We start from the raw sequence: 14,984 nt of genomic DNA, 5'->3' as shown, positions 1-14,984 counted from the left end.
ATAACCCCATATGGATTCCAGTGTGGGATGGTAGGTGACAATAAGATGTATAGGGCCAGAGTGGTGTGTTTCTTTCTTTCTTTTTTTTTTTTTTTTCATATTGAAGCAGATTCTCTTGGGACATCTGGGAGGCTTGTTCCATTATGTGATCTACTTCTCTGGTGGAGTGTCCTTGGTTGGTGGAGGTGATTTTAAGTGTGTTATGGCATATATCCCGGACTTTCTCCTTGGAGCATATTCTGTGCAATCTGAGTGTGTGGTTGTAGATAACAGATTTCTTGGTGTACCTGAAGTGGTTACTGGATCTGTGGAGGTAAGTGTGGTGATCTATTGGTTTCTTGTGTATAGCTGTCTGTAGGGTTCCATTGCTGAAGTTGATCATGGTGTCCAGGAAGCTGATGCAGGAGTATTCTAAAGAGAGTTTGATGGATGGATGGTGGTGGTTAAAGTTGTGGTGGAAGTCTCTGAGGGAGTTTAGGTTTTGTGGCCAGAGGATGATGATATCATTAATGTATCTCAGGTATATCATTGGCATATCAGATTTTTGAAGGTATGTAAGCACCTCAAGTTGCTTAGATACCAACTATTCTGGGACTTCATTTGATGATATGGTAACAGACACCATATAGAAATCTAAGACAAACAGATTTTGCTTGCCCCTCCAGAATTCTCCAGCACCCAGCAAAGTTATTTAGATGGGGGGCTGTAGGAAAGACTTGGAGCTTAATGCCATCTTTCATGCCATTGTTCCACATATGGAACTCCCATGGCTGCAAATGGGAGTTTTGAAATGGATTGATGACAGGAAAAACCTGTTATATTAACAGGTTCATTCTTTTATTTACTAATTATTCACTTCACTGCATTTCATATTCTCATTTGATTTTTGTGCACAGTAAATGTATTTTTAAAGAAGTCTATTGTGTTAACCTTTATTAATATAATATCTAGCACTTACCTCAGTGTAACTATAACCTTTTTTATTATCTTAATATGCTCCACAAGAGGGAATGTGGCGGGGCGTATATCATCCTTGTTTTCCCCATTTTACAGAGGTAATGAGCCCAAGAGAGGTAGAATGATTTGCCTGAAGTCTTGGAGCAAGTCAGTGTCACAGCTGGGATTAAGATCCACGGTTTCCTGGTGCCCATTCCCACACTCGGACCATTTGATAATGCTACTTCATGTGCTCTCTTGCTACTATATATATATACATTTGTTATAACAACTATGTTAAAGAGAAAATTACCTGAAACATAAAATAATATGTCATTATTTTTGTGCCCTGCTATCTATAAACTGAAAGATATATTTTCTCTCAGTAGATAAGCACACACATATGCATTAGTGTATTGCACATAAAGTGAAAGAGAGAGGATTCTGTCCTTTAATGTTATTTTTTACTCAGAAAAATGAACGTGCTTTGCAACAAGCAACTTTTTCTAATACAGTTTAATAATTCTGTGTTTCAGAATAGAAGACGGCTTGTGACTGATGTAGAGAAGAATGACTGAACTGACTGTTTGGAATTATTCTGGAATTAGACTAGAATGAGGTCTCCTCTCTGCCCATCTAAGGTAATATTACTGAACGGCAAGAAATCCAAAGTGATATGTGTCCAGTTGACTGTGTGTTGACAATGTGTGAGGCCTGACAGAAGTTCCATACACCTGAAGCCAAAAGAGCCAGGAAACTGGGTAAACCTGGGAATGTCATCACTCTGTGACACATGGGAAACACAAACCCCTTTCTAACAGGTATTTAGTCAGTGGGATCAGAAGAAATATTAAAACCTTCTGCATGTCGTCAGGTGATATACAGAATTTACTGACAATTAAAGTTAAAAGTTCTGTCACAACAAGCTAGCGTCTTGAAGTTGCAGTGAAAACCGCTAACAAGTTATTTACCAATCAACCTATTGTAGAACATGAAATACAATCACATGCTAGTTTTCAGTTCATTTGTAGAGAAAACCTTTCCAACATCACACATCCCATTTAAAAAAACAAACAAACCCACAGTCAGTTTTAAATGAAAAAGTGGACAGTTAATCATAGATGTTCCAATCCTGCAAGGGCCTGAGTGCCCTCTTGGAGTCAGTGACCGTGATTCTGATCCCCCTTATCCTGGTGTAAATCAGGCCTATGGAGTTAGCTTGGTATAAAATGAGAACAGAATGAGGCCCAGTGGGTAAAGCAAACAGGATTTGGCATACAATATGCATCAAAACTAGTGTGATTTATTTAAAACAATGTTTTTTCTTTAAGTTGTTATCTGTACAGGAGCAGAAAATACATTGAAGTCTGAGGTATACCTTGTTCTGTCTGACTCTGCTTCCTTAAGGTTACATAATTTAAATTATCTACTCCCTCTTCACTATAGATAGCAGTCTGGTCTGTAAAATATATTAATTATTATATAATAACTTTCACTAATTGTTTCTCCCCTTTGGGTATTTAAAAACTTGGTTGTGTTGACAATAGTAAAGGATAATGAATGGTTGTTAAGTTGTCAGCCGTGCAAAATGAAGTACTCAGTCTCTGCTAATCATTTTGGTGAGATAGTCAATATGATTTTACTGATATTATGCCATTATGCTTTTGTCATCTTATAAAAAACCCTTCACAGTAATAAATAAATAATAATTTTATTATTTATAAAACACCCCACCAAAGTGCTCAAATTGCTATACAATAATACATTTAAAACATTCTAAAACATATTACAGACAATACTGCAAATCCTTAATTTTCAGAAATCCTATTTACTTCAGCAGGTTTGACTTGTTCTATAAACATAGGGCTATCAAAACTGGGTCCTTAGTAATACAAAGCACACAGTACAAAAAATGCAATAGGCATGAAACTAGGAACAGTTAGATGAATTTTAAAAATTGGTTTGAATGAGAGAGTTTCCCACAACTTTATCAGGCACTTTAAATTAACTTGCATATACATGGATATCTAAAGTTAATAAATGTCCTGTGCGTTAGAACTCACCAGTAAGATTTATAGGTGTATTATCCTCTCTTAAAGACAAATGCTGTACACATATGCACAAAGTGTCCTTTTGTGGGAGTTGGGTGCTTTTAACTGAGACAGATTTTGGCCCAATCCAAGTATGTAATGCTCATTAATGTTGTTGGGAATTAGGCATATATTGAAAAGGGAAATATACTCTCTAGTGTTTAGTGGGCTGTAATTTTAGAATCCACTTAAATGTTTAGATTGTTTTGAAGCACTTCTTTAATATTATATTATTCTGTGACACCAATGCCCTGCCCATCTATTACTATCAGAGCACTTCACTTAAACAATATTTTATTAATTTAGAATACGAAAAGATGCTTACTCTCTTTAATACTTTTAATCGTAGCACTAGTATTATTCTTTACAGTTTTTAATGAGATCTCAAATTGATTTTGATGCTATTATGCATCTTAGTCTTTTGTTCATTATGCATAACTCAGGTGCTGATGATTTACGGTGCAGCCTAAAACAATGGAGGCTGTTGCTTAGCTTCGAAAGGAAAGTCTCCTGTAAAGTTTAGTTTCTTGGAGGCTCTAAATCATGTCTTGAAGACTGAAGTCCTTTATTAAAGTCCAGAACATGTACAGCAATGGAAACTTCCCTACATTGCTCCACCACTGCTCCTCAGGATGGTTTTGAAGGAGTGTTGTCTCCATACCCATTCAGTCCTTGGTCTTTTCTGCTGACACTGCCAATGGTGATTTGTATTATGATGTGGACATCTGTCCACAAGGAATTCCACTCAGATCACCACCATGTTTTATACTAGGATCATGCAAATCTGTGTGCAAGCTGTTTGGATTTTTTTTTTCATAATTTAATTTTAGGCAGTTTTGTGTCTGAAAAATGTCATTTTTTCATGAAATTTTGTGAATGAGGTGTTTTCACATCTAAAATAAAGAGACGTGTAAAATTTGCTTGTTTTTTAAATTGTCAGTGCAGCTTTGATTGAAAATGGTCCTAAATTTCACCCAAAATGTTGCCCATATTTAAGAAAATTTAACTTTTTTCAAAATTAAATGACCTAACTCCCAGGGGTATTATGAGGATTAACGAACTAATCAACAAAATCCTGTTTGCCGTATTCCTATAAGTAGTCTACTTGTGTCAAATTTTGCTCTCGGTTACAGCAGAGGGGCTACTCGCATGAGTAAGGCAAGCTGGATTTGATTCAGTGTTTGTACAGACTTTTGAAGAAATTTGAAAGCACTAGCTATGTAAGTGGGACAAAGGCTTTTGGATGTGATCCTCTAAGGTACTCATGTGCCTGAGTCCCATTTTTAGGCACCACAAAACTCTGACTTGGCTGCCACCTAATCCTGTGAACAACTAACCTCACTTGGCACTTAAGTTTTTACAGGAAAAGCTCCCAAGGAACCTATGTTTCTGCCTCAGAACGTGTACTGCATCCTTTTCATGAACTGGGGAAGATAAGTGTTCAGCCACCTAAGTAGTGTCTGGGCGCCTGATATGGTAGGTGAGCTCAGAGTCCACCTATTGGATTGAGCCCCTCACACAAAATATCTGGGGGAGGGGAGGGGAGAGGAGGAGGAGCTCCCTTATAATCTTTAGTGTAGTGGTTAGGGCACTTACCTGAGAGGCGTCATATCCCTGTTCAAATCCCCTCTCCCCCTCATGAGGAGGGGATACTTGAACTAGGGATTTCCTACATCCTGTGTGAGTACCTGTCATTCTGGATTGCATCCCAGACCAGTGAGGACCTGTGTCACCACCTGCCCTGTAACCCTGAGTGCCTTCAATGCTCTGCTGCTGTGGCTCACAGGTTGGATGCTGACAGCCCACAGACAAGCATGCCCTGAGTGTCTGTGTGACAAGCATCTCTGAACCAGCAACTCTGATTCCAGCAGCCAGCTTGTTACATCCCAGCAATGCTCTAGTTAATGCCAGCATTGGTTATACCTGGCAATTAGCACCCCAGACATGCCATTTTTCTGAATTGCCAGGGGGTGCTTGACTCCCACTCTACCTCTTCCTTCAAACCCCATCCCTGCCCTCCTGTTCCCACCCTGTTCCATTCCTTCCCCTGAGCGTGCCTGGCTCTCACCCCTCCCCTTCCCCCCTAGTGGCTCCTGCCCGCCATTGAACAGCTGATCACCAGCAGTTGGGAAGTGTGGGCAGGGAGTAGGAACTGATCGAGGAGCTGCCAGTGGGTGCTGAGCACCCACTATTTTTTTTCCGTATATGCTTCAGCCCCAGAGCACCCACAGAGTCAGCGCCTATGCCAGTCCTGAATTGCTTGACAATGTCCAGCCCTCTCCTGGACCATTCAGAGGAATAATTAAGTTTTTCTCCTCTAAAGAGACAAAATGCTCAGGTTATCACTTTGGCATTAACTAGGTCACTTTAATTCAAACACATCACTGGGTTGGTTTACGTTAAAAGTAAAACAAATTTATTTACAAAAGGATTTAGGATATTAAGTGAGTTCAAGTATAAAAGATAGTGTTAGAAATGGTTATAAGCAAATAAAAGTGAAAAAAACACGTCCTAATGGCTAAGACTTAACACAACAAGCCTTTGTTTAAGGTAGTTTCTTTACCAATCTATCTTCCAGCAAATGGCTGACGAACCCTCTGTTCAGGATCTTCCACAAAGTCTGAAGTGCTTGGTTCTATTGCCATCTTAATTTGGGGTTCTTTGACACTTGATTTTATAGTCCAATTAACCTTTGAAATGGATTCTTCTGGTGCTTTACCCCCTCACCCCCACAGTAAAGTTCCTTCAAGCTGTGAGAAAGGAGGCATGGAGTTTGCTGGAGAAGGAGTTTCTATGCCGATTTCTCTCCATACTGGTGTTTGCTAAAATGCAAATGAATGTATCTGTTCCTGCAATCGCTTACTCTTGCCATGATACTGAGTGGTTATCTCCTCCCCTTGTTAGCTTGATGGTTTTTCATGTAAAAGTATTCCCACTGTCTCTTAATGTATGTTGGAAGTACCATCAAGGAGGCAGAACCACATCCCTTTGTCTAGGTGGGGTAACTTCAGTCCTATCTGGCAGATGCTTGAACAAGATAATTCCCAATATATCTGTAATTTTGAATTTGTCTTCTGCCCATGCACCATACAATAATATTAATGATCAGTATGTTATTAGCTTTTTACTGATATCTTACATGACACCTTTTAGAAACAGGTTATGACATTACTGAGTTGGGGTACACTGAATTGATCAGACCAGCTGAAACTCACTACAAGATACCAGTGAACCCCTTGCCTTCTTGTACTGTGATGTTATTAGGGTCACAGTACCCTATTACCTAAGCTAAAGTTTATAAGTAAAGACCTCTTCCCTTTCTGCCTACTCCCGCTCTTTTGTTTCAGGCCTTGCATCAACTTAGGCAGCTGAATGCCCCCAGTTTGTGGATCACTAAGCAGAGACCGGCACCTCCCTGGACTTTGGCACCTATCTACAAAAGAGGGGCAGTGCTTAGCACAGATCCCTCTCATTGGCATCTTCCAGTGGCTAGCTTAGGTAGCTCCCTGCCTAACATGCTAGCTTTTGTGGATAGTAGCTCAAGGTGCCTAATTCTCCATTCATTGTGTAGGAGCCTAAGTGCCTAACTCAAGGTTTGTGGATTGCAGTGTTGTTCCTGGGATTTTTCTAGGCACCTAAAAGGCATTCTGTATCATAATGCTTTAGTCACTTAGTGGATCCTACCCTTTGTACTTCCCACAGCTGCCGAGTTTCTATGTGCCAGGGGGTGCTCCACCCAGGCCCTACCCCCACTCCACTCCTTCTCTAATGTCCCACCCTGCCCCACCTCTTCCTGCCCCATTTCACCTCTTCCCTGCCCAGTTCCATCCCCTCCCCTGAGCGCACTGCACCCTCGCTTCTCTGCCCTCCCCCCAGCAACTCCAAATGCTTTGAAACAGCTGATCCGCAGCAGGTGGTAGGCACTGGGAGGGAGGGAGGGGACGCGCTGATAGAAGGGCTGCTGGTGGGTGCTAAGCACCCACCATTTTTTTTTTACCTTGGGTGCTCCAGCCCTGGAGCACATCTGCACTTGCACACTAGGGACATTTACAATCTGTCTCTTACTGTAGTCTTAATGTGTTACTCCTGTTAACATTAATGGGAATAACTGTGTAAACTCCTGTTCATGGTAATGAAACTCTTTGTGATTGGCAAATTTAGTTTTAATTTCAGTCAAATTCCTTTCCTTGGGATTGGTTTTATTTGGTTATTGAATTATGTGCCCCTCTCATATTCATAGCCTCCTCTGCTGGTCAAATGTCTGTCCGGTTATCTCTCATTAAGATACCTCCTCTTTTTTTATGTCCCACCCTTCCCACTGAGACCACCCTACTGGCATCTGGCTCCCATCTCTTCCTCGGTCCTTTCAAAACCTTGTTATGAGGCCCAGCTGTATTGTTAGTCCTAGAGGCTCAAGCTCAATGAAACTGTCTTGTCACCACCCAGAGGTAACCTTTTGGTATACAGCCTATCCCTAGGTTGAAAAATGACAATTACTATGAGGTTGCTGCTCTCTGACCTAGCATCCTGGCTTTCAGACCACCAAATCAACAGTTACTTTCCACTTTTCCTTGATACTTTTTTCTGGAACTGAAGGCAGGTAAATAATAACTCTCTCTGTAGAAATAAGTGGTCCAAACAAAGTGGTCCAATTGCCTCCAAACTATAGAAAGCAAAAGATGTATTTCTTTTAAGGTACATCACAGAAATATGTACAGAAAATATAAGTGATTATTTGTTTAAACACCGAGAATGATGGCTAAGGAAAGCTTAATACATACTAGTGAAATTCTTAAAAACATCTTAGTTACAATGAATGAGTCTAAAATTTTACCAAGTTTCTGTCCGTGTCAGGCTCCTTTCAGATTTCCATAGTGGTGCAAAACACACTCTTTACTTTAGAATGAATTCTCTCCCAAGACTGACCTTTCTGAGTTTTATCCCTCTCTACTAAAATGAACAACTATAGAAGAAATGGGCCTGAATCACAAAGTTCATATGTAGACCCAAATTTTCTTGAAGTTCAGACTTGAAGTTTTCAGTCAAGTTTGTATGACATAGGGATGCTACAGCTGTGAATTTAAGATCCAAATCTGAACATCCTTTGGGAGGAGTCTGGAACTAGGATTTCGGTTTGGGCCCATCTTTGAAATATAGAGGAGGGTGAAAACCATTCCAATAATACAAACACAGAATCAAAATCATAAGAATGAAATAGGAAAGTTTTATCAAAACAATATACCGCTAGGCAGATACCGAGTGATGGGGAAACCTCATGGGTTTTGGAGGTTTCAAAGACAGATAAGGCATATAACTATGCAAAAGTTTGTTTGCTGATTTCAATAGTATTAATAGAATTAATAAAATAAAATAAAAATAATTATAAAGCGATTACAATTACCAGTACTAAAATATTTAAAATCTTCAATTGCAGTTGGTTTATAGGCTCATTTTTAAAAATGATGTGTGCAATTATGCAGTGTTGGTCACAGGATATTAGAGACACAATGTGGCTGACTTAACATCTTTTATTGGACCAACTTCTGTTGGTGAGAGAGAAGGTTTTGAGCTTACAGAGAGCTCTTCTTCAGGTCAAGAGCAGAAAAGGAGCTCTGAGTGAATCGAAAGCTTGTCTCGCTCACCGATGGACGTTGGTCCAATAAAAGATATTACCTCACCCACCTTGTCTCTCTAATGTGTGCAGTTATGCACACAAAAATGTATGCAAAATTGCATGCCTGATCTGTACTTGCCATTACTATAATTAAAAGTGAAAAATCAGTTATTTGGCACATAAATGTGTAATTTAATTGACCATTTGTATACACAGAAACTTTGTGTATATAATCATGGTACTGGCATATGCAATTTATGAGCCAGATTATGCCGGACTGCTCCAAGATGTGCAAAGGGAGAGCACAAGAAGCCTTCTCTCCACTTTTGTGCCCTAACACACCAGCCTGGCACAGTTATGGTCCCTGCAGCCAACTGAGTGCACGGACTATTCCTTAGAACCTCTGAAGACTCCTGAAGGTACAAGACCCCTGAAAGAATGTAGGAGGCAGAAGGGGCATAGTCTTGCCCTGATCTCTGCACTGGTCAGCAGAGCTAGCTAGCCACACAATAGGGAGTCTATTATTAAACTTTGTGAAGCTTCAACTTTTAATGTTTGATAATAATTTGCATACAACTACACATTTCAGTTTACTCTTTGTTGAGGATTTAGTGCTGGTGAAAGTATTGGTTTCAAAGCTGCAGCGTCTGAAGTCCTCTGTTTAACAGGAGGCTGAGATTTCCATACACGCTGCATTATCAGCATGCCTCAACTTTGATCTCTGTGGGAATTTCTATGGAGATAAAATGGGTATTTAATTCTCCATGGCCCATGCAGTTCTTGACCTATCTTCTGAATCTGCCAGTTAGTGCAAAGTATGGTAGTGAATTTATGACACAGGATCTGGAATTGAGACCCACTAAACTCATATCATATAAAGCTACCAAGCATCTATAGGTTGCGAACAACTTGTAATCCATACTAAGCTAGGGTGAATTCAGACTGGTGGCCTACAGATCTCTAATGTTACACCTTCAAAAATAGGTGTGGCTTTCTTGAAATAAGAGCATTAAACTGAGTTGTGACCTCTTTGGCGCTTACATAAGCAGAGTCTTCCTTTCTCTGAATACACGGGCAAACCTATCACATGTACTGTTCTCAGGCTTCTTCAAGCATACTCTACAATTGTGTCCCACCCATCTACAATTAGTATTCCTGCTCTTAAAGAGAGAGCTCCTATTAACCAAAATGCAGACAAACAATAAAACAAATGTGAGTACAAATCCAAAATCACTTCTATGTGCAGTGTTTTGCAATCTAAAAACAATTATAATTATTCAAGGTCCCTAATACTAATTTAGGAGGAGCACCTATCTCACTTGCTTTACATCTAGCTAGCTAGCTATTATATAGCAGAGAGAGGACCCCAGAACTGCCTCCTAAGTTAGTGGCAGGACCCTGAAATAATTCCAATTTTATGGAAAATAAAAGATACAACAAATTATACTAAAAGAAGCATGTAAAAAGTCAAGCTCTCAAATTTGGAAATGCAAGAATTAAGGTTACCTGTACAACTTAATTTGGCCCGTTTGTATGCATTAGGGTACAGTATTTAATTATATGATCAAATACTATTTTTTTCTCACGTGTGGGATCAGCCAAGTTTGAACAAAGGACCTTCAGAAATACAGCAAAGCCTCTTCTACTTGAGCTAAAGGAGCAACTAATAGCAGAGGTAGTGTGTTTTCCTCTGGGGATCAACTCCTAGAGAGAGACATGACACACAGTTTGTCAATGTGTTCCATATCTTTGTGAAAGGTTGGATATCAGGGTTGCACGTTATATTTCTAGTTCTGAGGGTAAAGTTTAGTCTAGAAGTTAGAGCAGCAGTTACGGATCGGATAGTGAAGAACACAGATTTGACATTACCAGTTTGAAAGGCAATGTATCCCAGTAGATGAGATTGGGGTTCTATTTCCAGCTCTTCATCAAGTGAGCTTGCATAAGCTCTGATTGACTTTATTTGTAAAATAAATAGTTGCCTGCTTCCTGAGGTCTTGGCAAGGAAGCGTTGTGAACTGAACAGAAATACAGAACTAGTTAGAAGAAATTAGACCAGTTCCTGTGGATCAACTAAGTGCACCTTCCTTGCTTAAGGGTACAATGCTGGAGAATCACTCATAAATGTTTGACATTTTACCTGAGATGTGGGCAGGCATTATAGGGTTGAGTGTCATACTGGGGAATTTGGGAAAGATTCTTCCTCCCTTTTCTGAAATTCATCTTGTGCCTGTACAGCTCTCCTCAGCTCCCAGTGCAGGCCAGTACCTCTGGGACACAATTGATCATCATGCACACAATTGTGTGCACAGTTTTAAGATTCAAGCCCTTCCTGGTTTAACATTCTAAACTCAAAATTAAATGCACAAAACCATAAAAGTGATGATCATAGGGAAATTATGTATTAAACAAAATCTATACCTTGAACAATTGCATACCATGTTTTATTAGCTTGAGGTAATTTAATCATGCTTTTATTGCACTTCCAAAAATAACCCCCAGGGTTTTTATAAGTCAACACTGTTAAACTTTTATTGGGCCAAATTTTGCCCTTGGATGCTGCACAAGACTGCCATTAGCCTCAATGGGAGTTCTGCGTGTAGAAGAGAGGGCAGAATATGACCGCTATTGTTTGCTTAGGTCGGCCAAAATATCCATTGACTTTAGTGAGAGGTTTGCCTTAGGGAGGGCTGCAAAATTGGGCCCTATAATTGCAGCTACTGTTCTAAATGTTAGCTTTGCGTTTGTGCTAAAATATTTTTATTATAAATCTTTTGTTTGTGATATTTTATATTTTAGTTTTGCTTATGTATCTTGTTCAAGGCACTTTATAAAAAATAAAAACTAATGACTTAGGAAGTAATTTATTGGTGCATGCCGTATATGAATCCACCTGGTGTCCACACTAACATAGCACAATCCTTATTACTGACAACTCAACCCTCTCCAATGTGAACTTCTGAAGAATGAAAATGAGTCGGTAGTTTAAAGTCCAAGTTTGCAGCCAGGCCTATATTTGTGCATATACATAGAAATACCAGCATTTTGCAGATGCAAACACCAGCTGCTGCAATTAAAAAAAAATCTAGCACCTGCTTGCACATAAATAGTATAATTTGCACCTACAAAACTGATTTGTTTCAATGCATTTTGTGAGGAATACTAACAGTTGTGCATATTTTAGAAATATTGAAATAGACATTCTGGTAATTGCACTAATAAAGTGTGGAAGCATATGTGTCTGCATGGAATTTTGCACATGCATAAATAGAGGTTAGATGTTGACAATGTAAACTTAAATGTCACCAAATAAAATAGGATGAAATAACTTGCAGCCTCAGAGCTGCACAAGCCAAAGGTATTGGCTTCACTATAGGCCAATCAATTCAATAATAAGGTTGACCTGATCTGAAAGCCAACAGCAAATAAACAAACCCAGCTCCTTGTTTTCAAATTGCAGAGTTGCATAGGAGAGGACCATGCTCACACAGAGGACACTCAGTTCTCTGGACTACCCACCTAGTCCTTGCAGTAGAGCTTGGTGAATACTGCACATCATTTTCTGAGAATGTTTGTTCACATTTCTAAACTACGAACTTTAATTGTGTTTGCCCCTCTTTTATGTTTGCTTTCTGTGAATGTTCTAGTGGACATGTTTACTGGCAGGAGTGGTCATTAAAACAGCAACTTTTAAGCAAATATTACAGAATATTCATGGAGAGATAATTTCCAATTCCTGCTCATCAGTATTTGCACCAAGAGCCTGATTTGAAGAGTTATGTTAAGCCAATCAGAGAACAGAAACACCATGTCACCTATGTGCCCAATCAAATCAGGTTATACTTCAACTAAGATCACCAATAAAGCTATAGATAAGAGAATTACGTGAAGAAATTATTCAGCAAATAATTATGAATAACAAATATATTTTTTAAAAGTCATGATCAGTTTGCACACAATTGAACGAAAAGTGAACAGAAAGAGGTGAAATAAAGCAAATGATTAATTATAAAATTATTTACCCAGCTCTACCTCCCCACACTGGGCACAGCAGGCTTCATAACTTACTCTAGCCGACTTACCTATAAAACCCTGAAATGGAGGATGACACAGCTCTGCATGCTCCCTTGAATCACTATTACCATTATTTATTGATTATATGTATTGCAATAGAAGGATCTCATTGTGCTGGACAATGTAAGCAGAACTAACATTTCCTGTACACGAGAGACTCCCCAAGAAAATAGTTTACTACAGCTGAGATACCCACCCCTAAATCCCACAACTGCCATTCTTTTGCAGTATACTCTTCCTGACCACAGGTATGCTGCTGGGACTGAGGTGGAGTGTATGGGTGGATTAATCTTTGGGTTTCTGGCCCCTTTCTACATCTCTCTGGCTCATCTTCAAAACAAAAACAATCAGCTAGGAAAAGCCTGAAGACTCATGGCCACAGATTCTTTAAAACACTTCCTCAACTGACTGATCTTTCATCCGGGAAATAACTCATTGTGGAAACCCACCCACCCAGTGTAAGTCCCAAGAGCTTGTTTACCCTAAAGTCGCAGACTGGTCCTGGGTGCAGGATGTCTGTGAAAGGCCGCAGGCAGCATTCGGTAGACATTACAAAAGTTGTACTTCCATCACGGAATAGGAGCTGACCTCAAAGTCCTGGTGCCCAAGTCCCTACTCTGTTTCACCAGTTTGATATTGGTGTAACTCCATGGAATTACACTGGTTAGAAAACTCATCTAACTGAGTTGAGTCCCAGCCCACTGGGTGTACAAGGCCTGCAGAGTGAGTTTTAGGTTGAATTAGGCACTCTAGAATGGTTCTTTGCAAATTTCGAAGACAGGTCATAATGATGAATAATTGCAATGTTATAACTTTAAAATTAAATATATGGGTCAGATCCTAAGTGATGTCAATTGCATAGTGGTATTGAAATCACAGCTTTACCAGTTTTCACCAGCTGAGGTTCTGGCCCATGTATATGTAACTGTAAGGTGCCCAACAGGAAATTTAGCACTTATCATAATTAAATCATTACAGGCAAGGCTCTGTCCTCAGTTACACTCTTATAATATACTTGCATGTACACTGATCCATTGATTTGCTTCAGATTAAAAAACCATTTAACTGAGAGCAGAATCTGACCTTGAAACTCAATCCTGATAATCTGATCCTACATTCCTTATCATGCAAAACATCTTGTTACATCTGTCTTTGGTCTTACCCATGTCTGTGTCTTGCGAAGTGTGGACATAAGTGCTGGAACTAGGTGTGCTGAGGGTGCTGCTGCACCTCCCAACTTGAAGTGGTTTCCATTATATACAGTGTTTACAGTTTGGTTTAATGGCTCTCAGAACCCCCCACTATACAAATTGTTCCAGCAACCCTGAGTGTGAAAGCACACGGCCATGTGGCTAGCACAAGGAGGCATTCTGGGTGCACAGAGGCAGAAGATGCCCACTTTATGAGGTGCTGATTATTCCACCTACCCCACATAGCTGGGTAGGCCCACTAGCCAGTACATGAGGAGGTGGAGCCATGCCTCTTTTCCCCTCTCTTTGGAGTGTCGTATGCTCCTGGCAGGGAGCAGCAGTCTTTGGGCTCTCCTGAGTGAAAGGACTTCAAATCTGCTTGTTTATGTGGGCTACACAAGGTTTGGGAGAGACTTCTTATGCCAGGTTTTTCAAACTCTTTAAGTCCCACGCACAGCCTGGGACTTTGATTGTAAGCTCCTTGGGGCAGAGATATTGCTCTTGGGTCAGATCTCAGCTGGCGTAAATTGATTTTAGCTTCATCATTGACTTCAATTTGATTTACCGCTAGTCAAGAATCTGGCCCATCATCTTTTATTTATCTTTCTATCACCCATGCACACTTACAGCAAAGTAGGATGATGATTATTATTTATTTATTATACATGCCTTTAGGATTGAATCTCTAAATATTATTAACTGGTATAAATTATTGGCATAGAGAATAAGATTCCAGTCCTACAACTGATTGCACATCATGGGGCTGGTGCACTCGCACAAAGCTCATTGAAGTAAAAGAGGCTAATGGCAGGGGCAGCATTCTTCTTGTGTGCTATCAGTTGCAGAACTGGAGCCCAAATGTGCATATTCTTACATTGTGAACTCTTTGGGGTGGGGACTGTAACTTCCTGTTTATGTGAACAGTGCCCAGCACATCATGGGTGCTACTAGGATATAAGGATTAAATAACAACATCGTACACCTCACACATGCATTTGCATAATCAAATGTTGTGAAACATGGTAAAATTTCACCAGTGCAAGAAACATTTGAGATAACTGAAGATAGGAATTAACAACC

The 14,984-nt window shown here is 39.8% G+C and overlaps 1 long non-coding RNA gene across 7 annotated transcripts in view; it reads left to right on the top strand.

Annotated features, from left to right (window-relative positions):
* Positions 1-14,984, top strand: part of LOC140911428 (uncharacterized) — a 162,416-nt gene that overhangs the window by 65,518 nt on the left and 81,914 nt on the right. For all 7 annotated transcript variants that reach the window (XR_012158944.1, XR_012158945.1, XR_012158947.1 and 4 more), the window contains one exon: positions 1,473-1,577. This is a non-coding gene — a long non-coding RNA (uncharacterized LOC140911428). The remainder of the gene's footprint in view (positions 1-1,472; positions 1,578-14,984) is intronic.

This window comes from Lepidochelys kempii, chromosome 5, assembly GCF_965140285.1.
Source record: "Lepidochelys kempii isolate rLepKem1 chromosome 5, rLepKem1.hap1, whole genome shotgun sequence".
Taxonomy (NCBI): Eukaryota; Metazoa; Chordata; order Testudines; family Cheloniidae; genus Lepidochelys; species Lepidochelys kempii.
The sequence above is the reverse complement of the archived record's forward strand: the minus strand, read 5'-3'. Positions and strand labels throughout refer to the sequence as shown.